Raw genomic sequence first — 19,168 nt, 5'->3', positions numbered from 1 at the left:
CTGGGAAAACAGCAACTGTATTTTCAGACTATCATCTATATTTCTCATATTTGCCTGGGTTAATGCTCTTGACCTGCCAATTTTATCAAACAAGGTTTCCCCCTCAATTAACTAACTAACCAAACTGATGATAATTTTTCTAGTCATGTGATCATGGAGACTAATCCTCAGATGAACACACTTTGCCCAGAGGTGGGATTTGGGGGTAGGGGTGGGAGAGGAAGCCACAAGGGTTGTCCTGACAGCTGCTAACAAAGCTTCCTGTCAGATCGCCCCTTTAAACCACTGAATTTTATTGCATCTTGCATGCGTTATGCTTCAGAGGTTTATGTTTTTCATAAAAACTAAAAGCCAACTTCCAGTCTTTGTTGAGAAGGAAATCCTGTTACCTTGTTCTATATGCAGAACTGTGTGAGAACCAAACAGTTCCAAACCATTTCAAAGGTCTCATTAACATCAGAAGTATTCAATATTTCATCTGCAGCCCAACCAACATCTCAGGGCTGTTTACAGTTCTATTATGTTCCTAAATTCTGTCCTGGGTCAGGGCCGAGGACTTTCCGTGTCCCCTGCCCTCTGCCCCATTGCTTTGAACTCATTCCCAAGTGTCTTTTTTATTTCTTTAGGCTTTCCCTTCCCTGTCTTTTTCTGCACTAGTTCTCTGGAATTCCAAGATAATATTTTGAGTTCTTCTTTAAAAAAAAATGCATGCATGACCCTCTTTAGAGCTACTCAAGTTAAATACTGAACTTTCACAATGAGTAAGTCAACCACAAGGCATGTTGGAAGGCTCCCTAGAACTCTCTCCCCTCCCTACCCACCCTCTCCTGACTGGCATTGGCCTGAAATGTTGGGTCAAAATCTGCCAAAATACATTTGTGTAACTACTCCCATGGAAAGAGTACCATCCCCAAGCAGTTATTAGCCATTGACATCCCAATCAAATTTATTTATTAGATTGTTTTTCTACTTAATTGCTAAAAGTTTATCCAAACTAGAAGTAAGAGGGAGTGGGAGAAATGTGTTATTCTTCTTATTTTTAGGGGAACATACACCAAGATGCTAATAGTGGTGATCTGTGAAAGCTATAGATGTTTTATATTTTTTATCTTTATCTATGATTTTTACTTCCTCTGAAATAAACTTATATTACTTTTAGAAGATAGAACTTTTAATAACTAGTTCTAATAAGGTATCGTTTGTCTATCTGATTAGCAAAAATTAAAAGTATTGATATTAATCAGCATTAATATAGGCATGGGGATTGCAGATATCTTCATACAGTCTTGGGAGAAGTGTAAATTGGTATAATATTTCTAGTGGAAATGTGGCAATGTCTTTAAATTTTTTAAATATATATTATCTTTTGTGCAATAAATTTGCTTTTAGAAATTATCCTATTGAAACATTCCCACAGGTTATTCCCACAGTGATATTTATATGGAGAGAGACAGAGAGAGAGAGAAAGAAAAAAATTAAAAATCTGTTTAAAAGATCTGTTTGTTACTTTGAAAAATAGAAAACAGCATAAATGATCACCAATAGGGCATTATTAAATAAACTCTGGTCCAGATATACAATGGAAAACAACACAGAAATTTTAAATTTCTATATGCATTGATCATATGTGCAATTTCTATATACGTCAAGATACAAAAAGATGCCCACATGACAAAGCAGAGAGCAGAAGAACAATAGCAAGTATAGTAAGACTTCATTTATGCATGTTTGTATATATCTGAAAATACAGAAAACCTGGAAGGATATGCACTAAAACCTTAACAATGTTAACTCTAGAAAATAGAATTGGCACTGGTAAGGAGATCTCTAGTTTTCTATTTAATTCATTTTTATATCATTAGAATGTTTCACAACAAATACAGATTATTTTTTTAATTTTTGCGATATATTCACTTTAGGGAAAAAATGTTGTAAAGGCTAGATTTCTATGTACCCATGGTCCCTTTTCCATATTTCTTCCTAAATTTCCCCCCAGAAAAGTTTAAGATTTGGCTAAGACTCAAATCTGACCACCATTCTTAGCTTATCTTTCTTTTCTGGTAAACATGTTGAAAGGGGACTGAAATATGGACCTGCAGACACATGAAGTTAGGACTATGAAAGAGTTATCTTGTCGGTCATGGATTTTTTTTTGTTTTTGACACTCAGGAATCTTGCAGATGCTTGATCTCCCCTCTTCTAACAAAAGGTCTCAGCAGTGAACCAGCCTCAGGCTCTACAAGGCGGGGTGGTTGTTGCTGGCTCAGCCCTGTTCCCATGGGCTCTGCCCTCTCAGCACTGCCATCACCTGCTATCACAGCTACAGGGCTCCTTTTCCCCACAGGGCGTGGATTCATTTTGACAAGCCGGTCTGGGGTGGCTTGGCTGGGGCAGAAGTGTCATTTTTATGAGAGCATCCTTAGTTATTTCTGGAGGTAGAACCACAGCAGCACCACCCGTGACTCCCAGCCCAGCCCTACACACACACACCCTACACACACACCCTACACACACAGACCGTACACACTCAGACCCTACACACACACACCCTACACACACACACCCTACACACACAGACCGTACACACTCAGACCCTACCCACACACACCCTACACACACACACCCTACACACTCAGACCCTACACACACACACCGTACACACTCAGACCCTACACACACACACACCCTACACATTCAGACCCTACACACACACACCCTACACACACACAGACCCTACACGCACACACCCTACACACACACAGACCCTACACACTCAGACCCTACACGCACAGACCATACACACTCAGACCCTACACACACACAGACCCTACACACACACACCCTACACACACACACCCTACACACACACCCTACACACACAGACCGTACACACTCAGACCCTACACACACACACCCTACACACACACACCCTACACACTCAGACCCTACACACACACACACACCCTACACATACACACCCTACACACACACACCCTACCCACACACCCTACACACTCAGACCCTACACACACACACCCTACACACACACACCCTACACACTCAGACCCTACACACACACCCTACACACACACAGACCCTACACACTCAGACCCTACACACACACACCCTACACACACACACCCTACACACTCAGACCCTACACACTCAGACCCTACACACACACACCCTACACACACACACCCTACACACACAAACGTACTGGTACTTGGTCCACAATCTCTCCTCTTAACATCTTCAACTTGGTCCGTATACAATGTTCAAGTGAATACTGTGTGGCCCAGAGTTACCCCTTATTGTCACTGTCCCACTCATTTATTCGTTCATTCACTCCACAAATACTATTGTCTACTATTTGCCAAACACCAGCATCAAAAAGCTGAAAGCATCAAAAGACTTTTTATGTCTCAGGCATCCACAAAATGACCTGAAGATTCTGGTTCTTCCTCCAGGCAACACCTTGCTTGAACCACTTCAGAAAGAGAAGTGCACTGTCACAGCCCATGTTCAGGAATCCCATTCAAGAACGTAACCTCTGTGTAGGGTCTCTACAGTGGCAATTCTCAAAATTGCCATGTATCAGAATCACTAGGGAGCTTGTGTTTAAAAAAAATATCATCAGGTCCCAGCAAGTCTGATTCTCCATCTGAGATGGAGTCCAGAAATCATATTTTTTAACAAGCATTTCAGTGATCCTGCTACTAGGGGCCCACAGGTCATGCTTGGAGAAATACTGGTCTTCTGCTTAGTCCGATCTAGTTCAGGAAATTCCTGGCAGTACCTGGCAAATACCTGAGCAAGTATACATTTCCTCCAACCCCAGAATTTGTTTGCTCCTGATTATTTTTCTTGCCTGGACCAGCACGGTATTTTTTTCCAAGTACCTCACACCTTTCCTTCTGCTGATTCCTTTTACAAATCCATTCAAGAAGCACTCCTTAGGGAATTCCCTGGCAGTCCACTAGTTAGTACTCTGAGCTTCCGCGCCTGGTCGGGGAACTAATATCCCCGGGTGTGGTGTGGACAAAGAAAAAAGGCACTCCTTAAACGCTTCCTTTGCCTGCAGCACTCATTTACAGTAATTCAGATATTTTGCATCTTCTCTATGAACCTACAGTGTCTTCCTCAACTTGGTTTTTTGTTCCTTTCCTATTTTCATAGATTAGAGAGAAAAACCAAATGTACGTCAGCTTCCCTTGCTCCCTCCTCTCATTCCCTGCAAGGGAAAAAGCCCAAGTACTTCTAAGTAGAAACATAAAAATGTCATAAATATTGTGACTCAAGGCGTGAAAAATATGAGTGTTACCTTGCTCAGCAGGCTGCCTGGACAAAGTGTTGGGATGTCTGCAATTTGGTTGATATTACTTGATATCAAAGAGAAGGCAGAGTGTGTCCTCCTGTCTTTCAGAGCAGCCTGCTGCAATATTTATCAGCCTCCACTGTCCTTCCCAGCCTCCCCCACCACACAGGGCTAACCACAAATGATGGCAGCCAATCACAGGCCAGGAGCCCCCAGCTCCAGCTGGCACCTGGCTCATCAGGAAGCTTCGCTGGGGGGCCTGAGTGTAGAACCACACATGGGCGTGTGCTGGAACACTGCCAAAGCTGCCAGTTCACTCCCCAGGACTGTTTGGTTGGAAATGATCTTGTCAACATAATTTGGGGCTTCTGCCAGTGTTCTATAGCTCTGCGCCTCAGTTTCCTCATCGGTAAGATGGAAATACGAACTGTATATACCTCAAAGAGTCAATGAGGTTATACAGTGAGAGTTATTATAAGAAAATACTTGGAACAGTGTCTGCCTTTAGTAGGTACTCATCAAATGCTAACCATATGATCGTTTTTATCATAATTTTGAAATGACCTACCTGGTCAGTTCTCAGTCAGGGAAGTTTGTGCTCCTTGTAACAACATTACGTTTACATTACTAGAGTTTTGAAGTCACAGACCAGGATTTAAATCTTGCCTCAGGTCTTGGATTTATTACTTAAACTTTATGAGGTTCCATCTCCTCATCTACAACCCAGGATTGACAATTTTAGCCCCTAGTTATCCACAGCAATAGGCCAAGCTTCCAAGTGCTTTACATATCACTTATTTTTCACAACAATTCTACGCATTTGATATTATTTTCCCCAAAGAAAAGCAACAGAAGTTTAGAGAAATGGAGAAACTTACCCACAGATACACTTCACTAAATAATGAAGTGGGTTTCAAAGTGCATGTCCTTAACCACTTCACTATTCTGTAAAAGGAGAATACGGAAAGCCATTGGTACCAATAGTGTGAGGATGACTCAAAAATGAGTCATCAGTCTACCTAGGACAGTCTCTGTTTCAAATCCCCTTTATAATTCTTAGACCAGCTTTATCCCCCAAGTGAGGGTGGCCTTGCTCTCATTTCACTTTCAGCAAAACTGTCAAAGAAGCAGGTGCAAGGATTTCTCCGCGCTGTGCCACCCTCTTTAGATACTTCTTGTATATCCCCACTATTTTATACCCAGGCCTGTCCAATCACACAACAGTCCTGGGGGACACAGCTTTCTGCTCACTAAGATAAAGAGTGAGCAGAAGCCACTGCAATAATATGTGAGAGATGGCCTGTGGCTTTCAGGAGCTTCTGTTTGTTTATACCCAAGGTTCATATGACATCATGAGGCTGGGCAGGTGGGAGCTGAGAAGTTCCTGAAGATGGAGTCCATGTTCAAATCAGCAGGAAGTAGGGTCTCTGGGATGTGGCTTTATGGGTCTTCATGTCCTCTTTGTACAAGGGGTCAAGTGGAGAGGAGTCACAGCATGGCTGACGTGGAAGAAGGTTCCCTTCCCATCCATCCTCCCACACTGCAAAACCCTGCATCTCCACTGGACTCCCAGAAAGAAGAAGGGCCAGAGGTTCTTGCTTCACCTTGAAGGAAACAGGAAAACAGTAACAGCTCACAGAATTGGAACAAAGCATCAAGTCCCAGCTTCAGAGGATCAGGCTTCAGATCCATAGACCCACTTAGAAGTTAAGTGACACTAGAGTGACCAACTGTCCCACTTTGTCTGGAACTTTCCTGGGTTCAGCCCTGAAAGTCCAAGGCAAACAGGGTCAGGGGGTCATCTTCAACCCCAAGCCAGAGTTGGAAAATTTCTCCATCTCAAACATTCATAAATGGAGTCCTTTTCAATTTTTCTTAGGAAAGTTGGATGTTTAAAGAGACTCATTGAAGAATACACACCAGGCCATAGGGGTCAGGGGCATAAGTGTAAGACCAGATTAAACAAGAGCTTTATCATTTTTGTATCATATTTACCAAAAATTTCTGTACTGTTTAATTTTTTATCAGTCATATGTCCCTTTTAAAATAGAAAAAAAAGATACACAATAAATTATTAATAATTAATTTTAAATGAAGCAAAATAAAATATTGGGTGCATATGAAGAAACTTCTATTTTTTTATATTTGAAAGTCTGGATTTTTATACACCAGATTCTTCAAGAGCAGGATTTCCCATGTTTTCTTGTCCTTCCCCGTTACACCTGGGGACCTCTTTCTCCCATCCATGTTGAAATCATGTCGCTGTCCCCTGTGCCCTGCTGAGAGATGACCTCCATTGGATTACCAGGAAAACATGCCGAGCCCCTTTTCCTGGTCACTAAAATTCCACCCACTATTCTCGTTTCAAATCTTTTCCATGTGACAGACCCCACCTAGAGCAAACCCTGACTTCCATCATGAAACAGCAAAGTCAAAGCTGCCAGGATTTCCACGTTGTTCCAAGCAAATTAAAAATAAAATATGGCCGACAGATCTTGGCTAAATTTAGCAGTAGGAAAAGGGCAAACTAGAGTTTGGATGATCTGATGCCAGGTCCCAGTGTTGAGTAGAGCCCTCCCGGCTGAGTGACTAGCTGTGGTTATCCTAGAAGTGCGGACAGTGTCTGCACTGGCCCTGCTCCCTCTGGGCACATGCACTCTGCTGTCCCTCCCTTAATCTGTCTCTCCACCCAAGCCCCAAACCTGTAGGCAGGTTGCCTACACTTATTCCCCTGGGCTCCCTGCAGGCCCTTTTAAAAGACCTTTTCAAATTCAATTTCCTCCCAGCCAGCCTGGAACTCCAGTTGCTGATATCAATCAAAATCTACTCCTGCAGCTGTGGTCTGAGAGTGTGAACACTGCATTTTGTGCTCTTATCATAATCCAGCAGATGCTGTTTACTGACACTGTGATTACATATATAAGCATGTATCTACATATTTCCAGCTCACAAAACTCTTGTCTTCTAACATCACCAAATCGAATGCCAGAGCTAGAAGGGAATTTAGAGATTACCTGACCCAATGGATGTATCTTAGAGGCGAGAAACAGTACCTGAAGGGCAAAGTGTCCTGTTCAATGTTACAGGAGGGAATTAGTAGCAAAAATAGCATCACAAGCTGGTCTCTGGAGTCCCAAGACAATATTCTTCCCAGTGAAAAGGGAGCATCCCTCCCCCACCCACCCCGATGATGCCTTCTTGCTTCTCTTAGCCTGGAAAGGAACTCGACTTGGCATCAAAGCAGAACCGTAACAGGTCATTGCTAGATTAGAGCCTTCAGTGATAATGCAAACTTGCCACAGCGCTGGTGGTAGAAAGCGAGCATCCCCACACGCTCGTTTCTCCCCCACTTCTCCAGTCTTAAAATTACTTTCTAATTAACTCAATGTGGATTACCCCTGTTAGTAAATTTTCTAATGTGTTATTAATTGCTGTCAACGTCAGCTGCAGCTCTTTCGCCACAAATTCAGGAGTGCCTTGGCGGGCTTTCTGCCGTTAGCTAAGCTGTTTTCTAAACAACTAGTGCCATCATGTGGGCAAAAAAAGGCTATATCATTGAGTTATCAGGAAAAGTCTCAAGTCCATGAACTAGTTCAGTAGTCAATAAGTTTGGTTCTCTTCTCTCCTCCATTTATCCCAACCTCTATCTTCCCTACCCATCCCCTCCACCATCACCTGCCTCTGTAGGAATCTCCCATAATTCCTATTGACTATGAAACAACATCAAAAGCTGAGACGGTTGAAGTAACTTGCTCAGGACCCCAGACCTAGTTAACTCTAGTCTTCCACTAAAATCAAGGGTCTAACATGGAACTCACTATTTTGCTACTTTAACTGGTCCCAGAAAATATGTAATAAATGCCTTCTCTCCATTCCTCAAACAAGTGAAGATGTAAGGAACATGTCTTCATGAGGGAGTCTGAGGAATGAGAAGTGATGTCCAGTGTTTCGGACTCTACTAGACATCCTTTCTAAACCGGAGACATCTGTTCCATTTTCAGACCCCAAATATAGAAAGCCATTTCTTTCCTCCTCATCTCATTCAGCTGTATAAGGTCTAAGAATGAGTTCAAACATCAATGTAGAATGAATTTGATCTAAATGTCTCAGGGTTAGAATTCAAGTTTGAGAAATGGGCTTTCTCAAGCCTAGAGTAAACATAATGGCCTGAAACGACTAATTGCAGGACAGCAACAGATATCTTTACAAAAAGCCAAACTGGGCAACTGTCCCAAGTTCTACAGTTTGCGGGCTCCAAAAATTTCATAATTGTTTTTGGAGAGTGAGAAAGGAATACTTTTAAACAAAGGGGATTTAACTATAATTTAATTTGACTTGTGTTTCTATCTATAGTTACTATGTGGCTTAATTTTCTATCTAATGAGAACAGTTGCTAAGTTTTTAATAAATTTTAATTAAAAACTATATTCCTTTTCAACTTATGAATAGTGGTTCTGGAAAGGCATAGGTAGAATCAGCTTCTAATTATATTTGTTCAAAAACCTGCCATTGAATTGTCGATAACATGTTTATAAAAAAAAACTTTAAAAATTACTATGTGATTTAAATGTATATCTTGTTATAAGTTTTTCCTGGGACATTCCTCCCTCCCAAAAAGAGTACAATTTTCAAATGTGGATAAAATTGCCCTTTACCACTATCATTACAGAAAGAAGTCTGTATTTTATTTCCACATCTGAAGATAGTATTACTAATAGTAATACTTTATTTATTTCATTATATAAGTTTCTATAAAAAAAAGTCTGAATTCTACTCTTTCTTGTCTCCATGTCAGTTCTAAAAAGTAGCTTTGGGAAATTCCCTGACGGTCCAGTGTGTAGGGCTCTGCACTTCCACTGCCTTGGGCCTGGATTCGATCCCTCGTCAGGGAACTAAGATCCCACAAGCTGCACAGTGCAGCCCAAGAAAATAAAAAATTAAAATTAAAAAAATAATACAATTTTCAAATAATAAAGATAAAAAGTAACTTTGCTTTGTGACAAATAAGGGGAGATCAGTGAATTCAGCTTTAACTGAGGTTGGTTGTTCTTTGTACTTCTTTCAAAGAAGAATTTACCTTCATTCTCCTCAAGCCCCCCTCAACATTTCCAGGATCTCCAATGCCCCCTTCAATCCCCCAAAATCACCAGCCATAACAAAAATCCATGATTATCTCTAATATGTACATATTACATATGTTATACTAGAAAAAAAAAAGGTTCTTAGTAACATGATATCAGAATAGTCCTCAGACCTCCTCAGGGCCTTTGTGGCTTCTCTGTTCCTCATGGACCACAGACCATTATGTAGAGACTTGCATAAAATTCCAGGAATCAACTCCAGGTTCCGGGGCCTTTTGGTCACCTGGATACATAGCTCCCTTTCTCCATCAAATCTATTTCTCCTGGTAATAATCAATAATAACATAGTGTAATGTTGAAGTAACTTGTGGTTTATGCCTATTGATTTAAAGGTAGGCTGAATTATGTTCTCCTCAATTCATATGCTGAAATCCTAACCCCCAGTACCTCAAAATGTGACTGTATTTCAAGATAGAGCCTTGAAAGGAGTGATTAAGTTAAAATAAGGTCATTAGAGTGATCCCTAGTCCAATCTGACTGATGTCCTTACAAGAAGAAATTGGGACACACTGAGGCATGTGCAAGCACAGAGGAAAGACCATGTGAGGGCACAGTGAGAAGGTGACTGTCTACAAGCCAAGGAGAGAGGCCTCGGAAGAAACCGACCTGAAGACGCCTTGATATCTGATTTCTAGCCTCCAGACCTGTGAGAAAATAAATTTCTATTGTTTAAGCCACCCAGTCTGTGGTATTTTGTTTCAGCAGCCCGAGAAGACTAAGAAAGTAGAGATCAGTCTCTCATCTCGTACACTCTTTTCACTTATCCACTCAAGGAAGAAGAGTTTCTTTGGATGGTCAAGTCTGAGGACGCTCACTGGACCTCAGTCTTAATGAGCAAATATGGCTATCATGGCCACTATTACCTGTATAATGTTGGGCTCTGGTGTGGAGTACCCCAGGCTTTGGAGTGACATAAACCTGGGTTTAAATTCTAGCATCACCTCTTGCAAGCCGTGTGACCTTGGGTATATTTTTTAACCTCTCTGACTCCATTTCCTCATTTAAACATGGGAATAATAATATGTACGTGGTAATGTTCTCAGGAGAATTAAATGAGTTAATACATGTAAGCTGCTTAGCACATGGTTAAGCACAACGTTGCCTCAAGAACCCCCAATCCTGCCGCTCAAAACCACCCTCCGGAGCCACAACCTTTTTCATCAAAGGTAAATCCCCATTTCAAGGCAAACTCTTAAAGTCATCCTTCATTTCTTTCTTTCTCTAAATCCTCACATCCAATCAGTCACCAAATTCTCATCTTATTCATTTTACTTCTCTGATCAAAATCCTCCTGTTGTTCCCCATCTTGGGTTAAAGTAAAAAGTAAGGACCTCACAAGGACTAACAAGGAGCATTTCTTCTTCTACCCACTTCCCTACAGACACACTGGCCTCTGTGCTGGTCCTCAAAAAGTCCATATATGCTGCTACTTGCTATTCTCTCTGCCTGAAATATTAGATTAGACACCGCCATGTTAGGGCTCTCCAGAGAAACAGAACCTGTAGGAGACATCTCTATCCTAGCTATCTAGGAGAGAAGTTTATTACGAGGAATCGGCTCACATGATCGTGGAAACTGAGAAGTCCCATGGTGTGCCATCTGTAAGCTAGAGACCCAGGAAAGCCAGTGGTGTAAGACCCAGTCCGAGGGCAGGAGAAAACGGACGTCCTACCTCAAACAGTGAGAGAGAGAGGAGGGGGCGGGAAGGGAGAGAAAGTGCTCAAATTCTCCCTTTCTCCACATTTCTGTTCTATTCAGGCCCTTAACAGATTGGATGGTGCATGCCCACCCACGTTGAGGAGGGCAAGTTGCTTTACTCAGTCTACTGATTCAAATGATTTTCTCATCCAGCAACATCCTCACAGACACACCTAAAAATAATGTTTAGTCAAATATCTGGGCACCTGTGATCCAGTCAAGTTGTCACATAAAATTAACCATCACAGCTGCCTTTGACTTCTAGGGACTTGCAGTCTAATGTGGAATTAAGATAGACCTGGAGTAGTAGGTAGGGTAGATAGAGATAATGAGATAGAGAATCAAGAGTCAAGGGATACGAGATGTGCTTTCTGTTCTGTCACTATGGACTGTGTGACTTTGAACCATTCATGTAACCACTCGAGTGAGGATTTTCTTAGTTTAGTTTCTATAAAAATGGGTAACACCTACTTTCCAGCATCCCTGGGGGATCAAATAATTAAATGAAAATGCCTGGTGCAAGAGTCTGACACTTGGTAAGTACTTAATAAATATTAAGCGCTAGAAGGAGGGGAGGTGAGAATAGAACCACGTCCCAATAAGTTTTGGGATCTGAGAGCACAGAGTAACTTCCTGGGTTGAGCCTGGGAAAATGAGCAAACTCCCACAGTTTCACTGCTGCATGATTGCATGAGGTCACACAGCAGAGCTGATAACACCGTGTGGGGCGCTGGGGATCAGAGGTCGGAGACAAGCCACGGGTTCTCTGATGCTGGAACAGTGAAAGGGACACAGACAGGTCAAGAGAGGACTTCACCACCACAAGGAGGAGAAGGCTGAGCTAGAGTCAGATGACCGGTGATGAAAAAGAGTTACGTCTGCAGATTCTGGCATGTGATCGAGATCACACCCAACAACCTGAACAGATGTCAGCCAGGTCCCTACCCTCCATCTCCAGCCATGATGTCAGACATGTAGTAGCCACCAGGGAAGAAGGAGAGAGAGAACAAGAGAGAAAATCACAAGGACTGGCTAGTTTCATCTCAAATGACAGGCATTGTTTAGATTAATTTTCCTGTCTTTGGACTGAATGGGGGCTCCAATGGTAAGGCTGCTGGCTTCTGACATTCACTTATGTGCAACTGAACTGTGTAACTGCTCTGCACATGATTGTATATATAGTTTCCATTTTTTCATATTTTTCTACATTGAAGGTAAATAAAATTTATAACAATAATTATTTGATTGATGAATTAAAAGGGAAAAATCAAAAATATAATTTAAGGCCCCAAGTTCAACTATTGACACCAAGCTCTATTGCCTTCACACAACACCGCCAGCTCTTATGCCCCTTTGATATGACTGAAAGTACCAGGTTTCTCATGCCTCTTAATGCCGTGAAGACCACACTCCCAAATATTAACACGCTTTCTCCTAGCAAAGAGACCAGTGGAAGGGTGGCTGGCCAGAGACCCTCCCTGTGTCTCAGGCATTGCCATAGTGAAGGTCCAATGCCAAGCTCTGGTTACTTCCGGAGCAGCCTCTTTTTCCTCTTGGGCGTAATGGTCATAACAGGTGCCACTAGTCAATTATCTCGACTCTCCCAACTCAGCCCCCCAGTGAAACATTACAAAAGAGGCCTCAGTTTCTTCATTTGTAGAAGCAAAAGGGAGGGGATGGGATGCCAGTATCTTTATAATTTCACTCTGTACCACATTCACGATTTTTGCCTTATCCAAATACCACCTGCACTATTATTTGTTTAATATTTGTCTTTAAATGAAGTTACCTTGTTTACTTATATCAATTTACTTAGAGAAGGATTTTATACGTTATCAAAGGTTTGTAGCAGAAATACAATGTAGGAAGGAAAATGCTCTCACTGTTAGAAAGAAAGGTGAGTGAGTGTCAAGGTTTACTGGCATCAAATAGACACTTTTTCCTTCCCAAATTAAAAAGGATTGAAAGAAAACTGGAAAAGCAATTCAGCGTTAACCTGCACCCAGCGTTAATATGTCTCCACCTGAAGTCATCTCGTGTGCTACCTAAACTCATTTCATGCACCGCAATGAGACTTTGTTAAACGTCAGGGGATGTGGTGTCTGAGAATCCTCCCAACTCTAAGAAGCTGAGACTTGTGTCTGTTACAAACCATTGCACACCCGTCACTGAGCAGCTGACTGCGGAAAGTCAATTTGGGAACATGCCCAGTGGGTGGCAGGATTGAGACAGTGCTGTAGATGGAGACCTTTCTTAGTATAGCTCCCCTTGTTTACAGCTCTCAGCCGGCCCGCAGCCCTTCCTCTTCATCTGCTGTTTGTCTACATCTGCCTCGAGGTCCCCGAGGAAAACAACAGGCCAGCACATCACTTCATATGGAAACCAGACTGGGGGCTCCAAAATACACGAATTTGTTGGAAGAAGCCCCCAGTTCCTTCACTCCTCATGGAATCTGCCTTCACCATTTAAACATAGGAAACTGAAAGGATCAAGAAGATCCCTGTGCCCTGGATCCAATTCGAGGTTTTAAACCAATCAACTAAATCTTCAGCATTTTGAAGCATAAGTATTGTGTTAGACAGAGATTAAAAAACTTAATAACCTGCTGCTTGTGAACTAGGTTATTTGGGCAGATGATATTAAAGCTGTCGCTATCAATGAATGGAACAGATGGGGCATAACTGCTAAATTACATGCTAGAGACCATGAGAAATATAAGGTTTCAGAGGAGATTGAGGGAAGGCCAAGGGAGCCCTTCTTCCCAATGCCCAATGAAAGTGCCCACAAAATCATACAACATTTCAGCAGTACCAGATATAAGTGATAAAAATTAGACATATGCCAAGATCCCCAGAAGGAGTCTCTACAGATGAGCAGAATGATGATAGGATCTGTATTAGTTTTCTAGGGTTGCCATAACAAAATACAGACTGGGTGACTTAACCAATAGAAATTTATTTCGGACAGTTCTGGAGGCTGGAAGCCCAAGATCAAGGTATCATCAGCATTGGTTTCTCCCAGAACCTCTCTCTTTGGCTTGCAGGCCACTTTCTTGCTGTGTCCCCACATGATCTTTCCCTTGTGCATACAAATCCCTGCTGTCTCTTCTACTTCTTAAAAGGACACCAGTCCAATTGAATTAGGGTCCATTCACATGATCCCATTAAACCTTAACTACCCCTTTAAAGGCCCTATCTCCAAATATAGCCACATTGGCAGTTAGGGCTTCAACGTGTGAATTTGGGGGGCGGATATAATTCAGTCCATAACAGGGTTCCAATGCACTCTTCAATTTTTGCAGAGAAAATAGTCTGGAAAGAAAATAGTCAAGAAAGGGGGAGGGAGGGGAAGAGGAGAAAAGGGAGGAAAGGGAAAGCTCATTGAGGATTGACCTGAAGCCTCCTTCTTGACAGCCTCAGGGATACCTTCCAACTTGGAGATGGGAAGGGAGGCTGCCCTGATGAACAGGGTTGCCCAAAGCAGAAAGGCAAAGATCAGGATAGAGAATCAGCTTAGAGAAGCAGCTGTTCCAAGTATCTAGAAGCCAACTCCAAAGGCAAGAATAAAAATCCATTTCAGGGAAGCAGCAATGCACTAGCCATGAAATCAGGCAGAGGGGACAGGTTAAGGAGTCCCTCATAAAGCTTCTCCTTAAAACCCCTTTTGCCCAACCACAGCTTTAGAGGCATATAAAAGTTTTCTCAGTTCAATGATGGTGTATTTGTTTTACCATACTAAAACTATGTTACGAAACTAAAAGGAGCCTGCAGAATATACGATAAGCCAGGAACCTATCCCTATTTGTCTTCTTATCCTGTCAAACAAGAACCCTTTAATCAAGTAAGAACAATTTTACTGAGACTCTTTGCATTTGCATTCAAGAGCTTAAATTTGGAAAGAAAGCTACCATTGGTTTTTCTTACAGGGAGACCTCATTTGTATTGCACGTCACTTTATTGCACTTCACAGATGCTGCAGTTTTTTACAAATCGAAGGTTTTGACAACCTTCCATTGAGCAAGTCTATCAGTGCCATTTTTCCAACAGCATTGGCTCACTTCATGTCCCTGTCACAATTTGGTAGTTCTCGCAATATTTCAAACTTTTTCATATTCGTTATGGAGATCTGTGATCAGTGATCTTTGATGCAACTACTGTAATTGTTTTGGGGCTCCATGAACCACGCCCAAAGGAGATAGTGAACTTAATTGATACATGCTGTGTGTACGCTGACTGCTCCATCAACCAGCTGTTCTCCCACCTCTCTCCCTCTCCTTGGGCCTCCTTGTTCCCTGAGACAATTTTCAAAATTAGGCCAATCAATAACCTTGCAATGGCTTCTAAGTGTTCAAGTGAAAGGAAGGGTTGCATGTCTCTTACTGTAAATCAAAAACTAGAAATGATTAAGCTTAGTGAGGAAGGCATGTCAAAGCTGAGATAGGTCTAAAGCTAGGCCTTTTACATGAAACTGTTGGCCAAGTTGTGAATGCAAAGGAAAACTTCTTGAAGGAAATTAAAAGTGATACTCCGGTGAACACACAAAGCAAAATAGCCTTATTGCTGATATGGAGAAAGTTTGAGTGGTCTGGATAGAAGATCAAACCAGCCACAACTTTCCTTTAAACTAAAGCCTAATCCACAGCAAGGCCCTAACTCTCTTCAATTCTCTGAAGGCTGAGAGATGAGGAAGCTGCAGAAAGAACGTTTGAAGCTAGCAGATGTTGGTTGATGAGGTTTAAGAAAAGAAGCCACCTCCATAACGTAAAAGTGCAAGGTGAAGCAGAAAGTGCTGATGTAGAAGCTGCAGCAAATTATCCAGAAGATCTAGCTAAGGTAAATGATTAAGGTAGCTACACTAAACAACAGATTTTCAAGGTAGACAAAACAGCCTTATATTGGAAGAAGATGCCATCTAAGACTTTCATAGCTAGAGAGGAAAAGTCAATGCTTGGCACCAAAGCTTCAAAGGATGGGCTTTTTCTGAAACAGAAGACAAAAGGGAAAATATTTATTTACCTATATTCCTAAAAGGAATTGCCTCTGTTGAACAAGCAGTGTTCTTGATGAGAAGAAACCAAGATAAGAAGCATGTGTAATGAAACTAACACCCAAGGAGAAAACATACAATGAATACATTGGATGCCATAAGAGACAAATTTGCAACTTACTGATATAGAAAACAAACTGGAGAAAAACTCTGAGATCACACGGGAAGTGAATGCAGAGACGAAAATAATGAGGAAAAGGTTAGGGATAGATATTATAGAATAAGTGAAATAGTGAAATGAAACACACAGAATGGTGGGTGTTCCCCCAAAGATAATTGAATCCAGTCAAATCACGTGGAATAAAAGCATTACTCAAGATAGCATTGAATTTTCCAGCACTAAACAAAGCTTTAGCTCTAGGAGAGCTCATCACCATACTCTGAAAAAGATAATGAACAGAAAGATCTCTTCCAAAGTGTAGGCTATTAAAATGTCAACACTTAAGGAGTAATAAAGATCATGAAAATATCCATTCATGGAAAAAAATTACCTTTGAAAAGGAAAAGTTAAGAAATATGATCAATATAAAATGACCTTCATTATGCCAGTTATGCTTTTTCCTTGATTTCTACTGTGGTTAGGATAACTCTTGCTGCCTTGCATTGGTTTATTTTTGTTTTTAATTTACCATAGATGATGATGATGAAGATAGATAGATGATAGATAAATAGACAAACTGACTGACTCCATCCTTTTATCTATCTATGCTACTTTTCTTTTTAACTTATTTTTTTAATGTGCTATAAAATATATTACACATACAGGAGAGTACATAAAAACATTCATGTGTAAATCTCTTCCCCTTGAATTCAGATAGAACCTGTGACTTGATGTAAGCAAGGGAATATGGCAAAGGTGATAATTATGTCTTTGACTATGCTACATCATATAAGACCCTGTCTTAGTAGCCCAGAGAGAGAAAATTTTCTTCCTCACTGGTTGGAAGAAGTAAGCTTCCACATTGCAAGAGGGCCTATGGAGAATGTCGCCAGACAGGGAAAGGCTGGCAGCCTCTCTTAACTGAGAGCAGGCCATCAGGCAATAGCCAGCAAGAAAACAGAGATCTCAATCCTATAACCTCAAGGATCTGAATTCTGCCAACAGCCTGAGCTTGAAGCAGACTTTTCCCCAGTCAAGTTTTTGATGAAATTGCAGCCCAGTGAAACTCTGCGTATAGCTAAGCCTTGCCTGAATTCCTAACATACAGAAACAATAAGATAATGCAATAGCCAAGGGGTGAAAGCAACCCTTGTTTCCATCAAAGAATGAATGGGTAAACAAAATGTGATATATACATATAATGGAATATTATTATGCAGCCTTAAAAAAGAAGGACTTTTTTTTTTTTTTTTTTTTTTTTTTTTTGCAGTACTTGGGCCTCTCACTGTTGTAGCCTCTCCTGTCGCGGAGCACAGGCTCCGGACATGCAGGCTCTTAATCCATGTTTTGTTGGATTTTTACCTAGGTTTTTCAGTTTTTTGAGCAATTGTAAATGATATTATATTTTAAATTCCAGTGTGCACAGGCTCACTGCTAGCATAATGAAATACAACATTTTTTAATGGTTATCTTATATCCTGAGATCTCCTGACTCATTTTTTTAATTCTAGGAAGTGTGTGTGTGTGTATCCTGTAAGATTTTCTACATAGATAATCATATCGTCTGCAAGTAGGGACAGTTTTATTTCTTTTTTTGTGATTTGTATGCCTTCTACTTCCTTTTCTTGCCTTATTGCATTGGCTACAACTTCCAGAACTATGTAATATAAGAGCAGTGCCATTGGCTATCCTTGCCTTGTTCCCAATCTTAGGGGAAAGCATTTAGTTTTTCACCATTAAGTATGTTAGATGTAGGTTCTTGTAAACACTCTATCAAGTTGAAAAAGTCCAAAGTGCTGATGAAAGAAATCATAGAAGATGTAAATAGATACATACTATGTTCATTAATTGAAAGATTCAACATAATAAAGATGTCAGTTCTCCCACAAATTGAAACATAGGTTTAACACAATTCCTATCAAAATCCCAGTAAAATATTTTGCAGATAGGCAATATTATTCTAAAATTTATATGGAAAAGCAAGGGAACTAGAATAGCTAAAGCAATTTTTAAAATGAAATCAAAAGTAAGAGGACCTCATCTATTTGATTTCATGACAATATATAACTACAATAATCAAGACTCTGTGGTATTATTGGAGAGATAGACATACAGATCAATGGGATAGAATAAAGGAACCCAAAATAGACCCACACAAATATACCCAACTCATTTATTTTACAAAGGTGCAAAAACAATTCAATGGAGGAAAGATAGCCTTTTTTTTTTTTTTGCGGTACGCGGGCCTCTCACTGTTGTGGCCTCTCCCATTGCGAAGCACAGGCTCCGGATGCGCAGGCCCAGCGCCCATGGCTCACGGGCCCAGCCGCTCCGTGGCATGTGGGATCTTCCCGGACCGGGGCACAAACCCGTGTCCCCTGCATCTGCAGGCGGACTCTCAACCACTGCACCACCAGGGAAGCCCTGGAAAGATAACCTTTTAAACAAGTGATGGTGGAGTAATTGGACATCCAAAGGCAAGGAAAGATAGTAGCAAGAAATGGAAGGGGAGGAGGGAGGAAAGAAGAAAGGAAGGAAGGAAGGAAGGAAGGAAGGAAGGAAGGAAGGAAGGAAGGAAGGAAGGAAAGAAGGAAGGAAAGAAAGAAACCTAGTCTCACACCTTATACAAAAACTAATTCAAAATGGATCACAGTAAAAAGACTAAGAATATAATTAGAAAATAGGCAAAAGGCATGAAGAGACATTTTGCCAAAGAGAATGTACAGGTGGCAATAAGCACAGGGAAAGGTGCTGCACATAATCAGCCATTAAGGGAGTGAAAATTACAACCACAGTAATACATCACTACATATCTATCAGAAAAGCTAATGCAAGAAACCTGAATCACACATACATTGTTGGTGA

This window comes from Leucopleurus acutus, assembly GCF_964270905.1.
Source record: "Leucopleurus acutus genome assembly, chromosome: 8".
Taxonomy (NCBI): domain Eukaryota; kingdom Metazoa; phylum Chordata; class Mammalia; order Artiodactyla; family Delphinidae; genus Leucopleurus; species Leucopleurus acutus.
Note: the sequence above shows the minus strand (reverse complement) of the source record.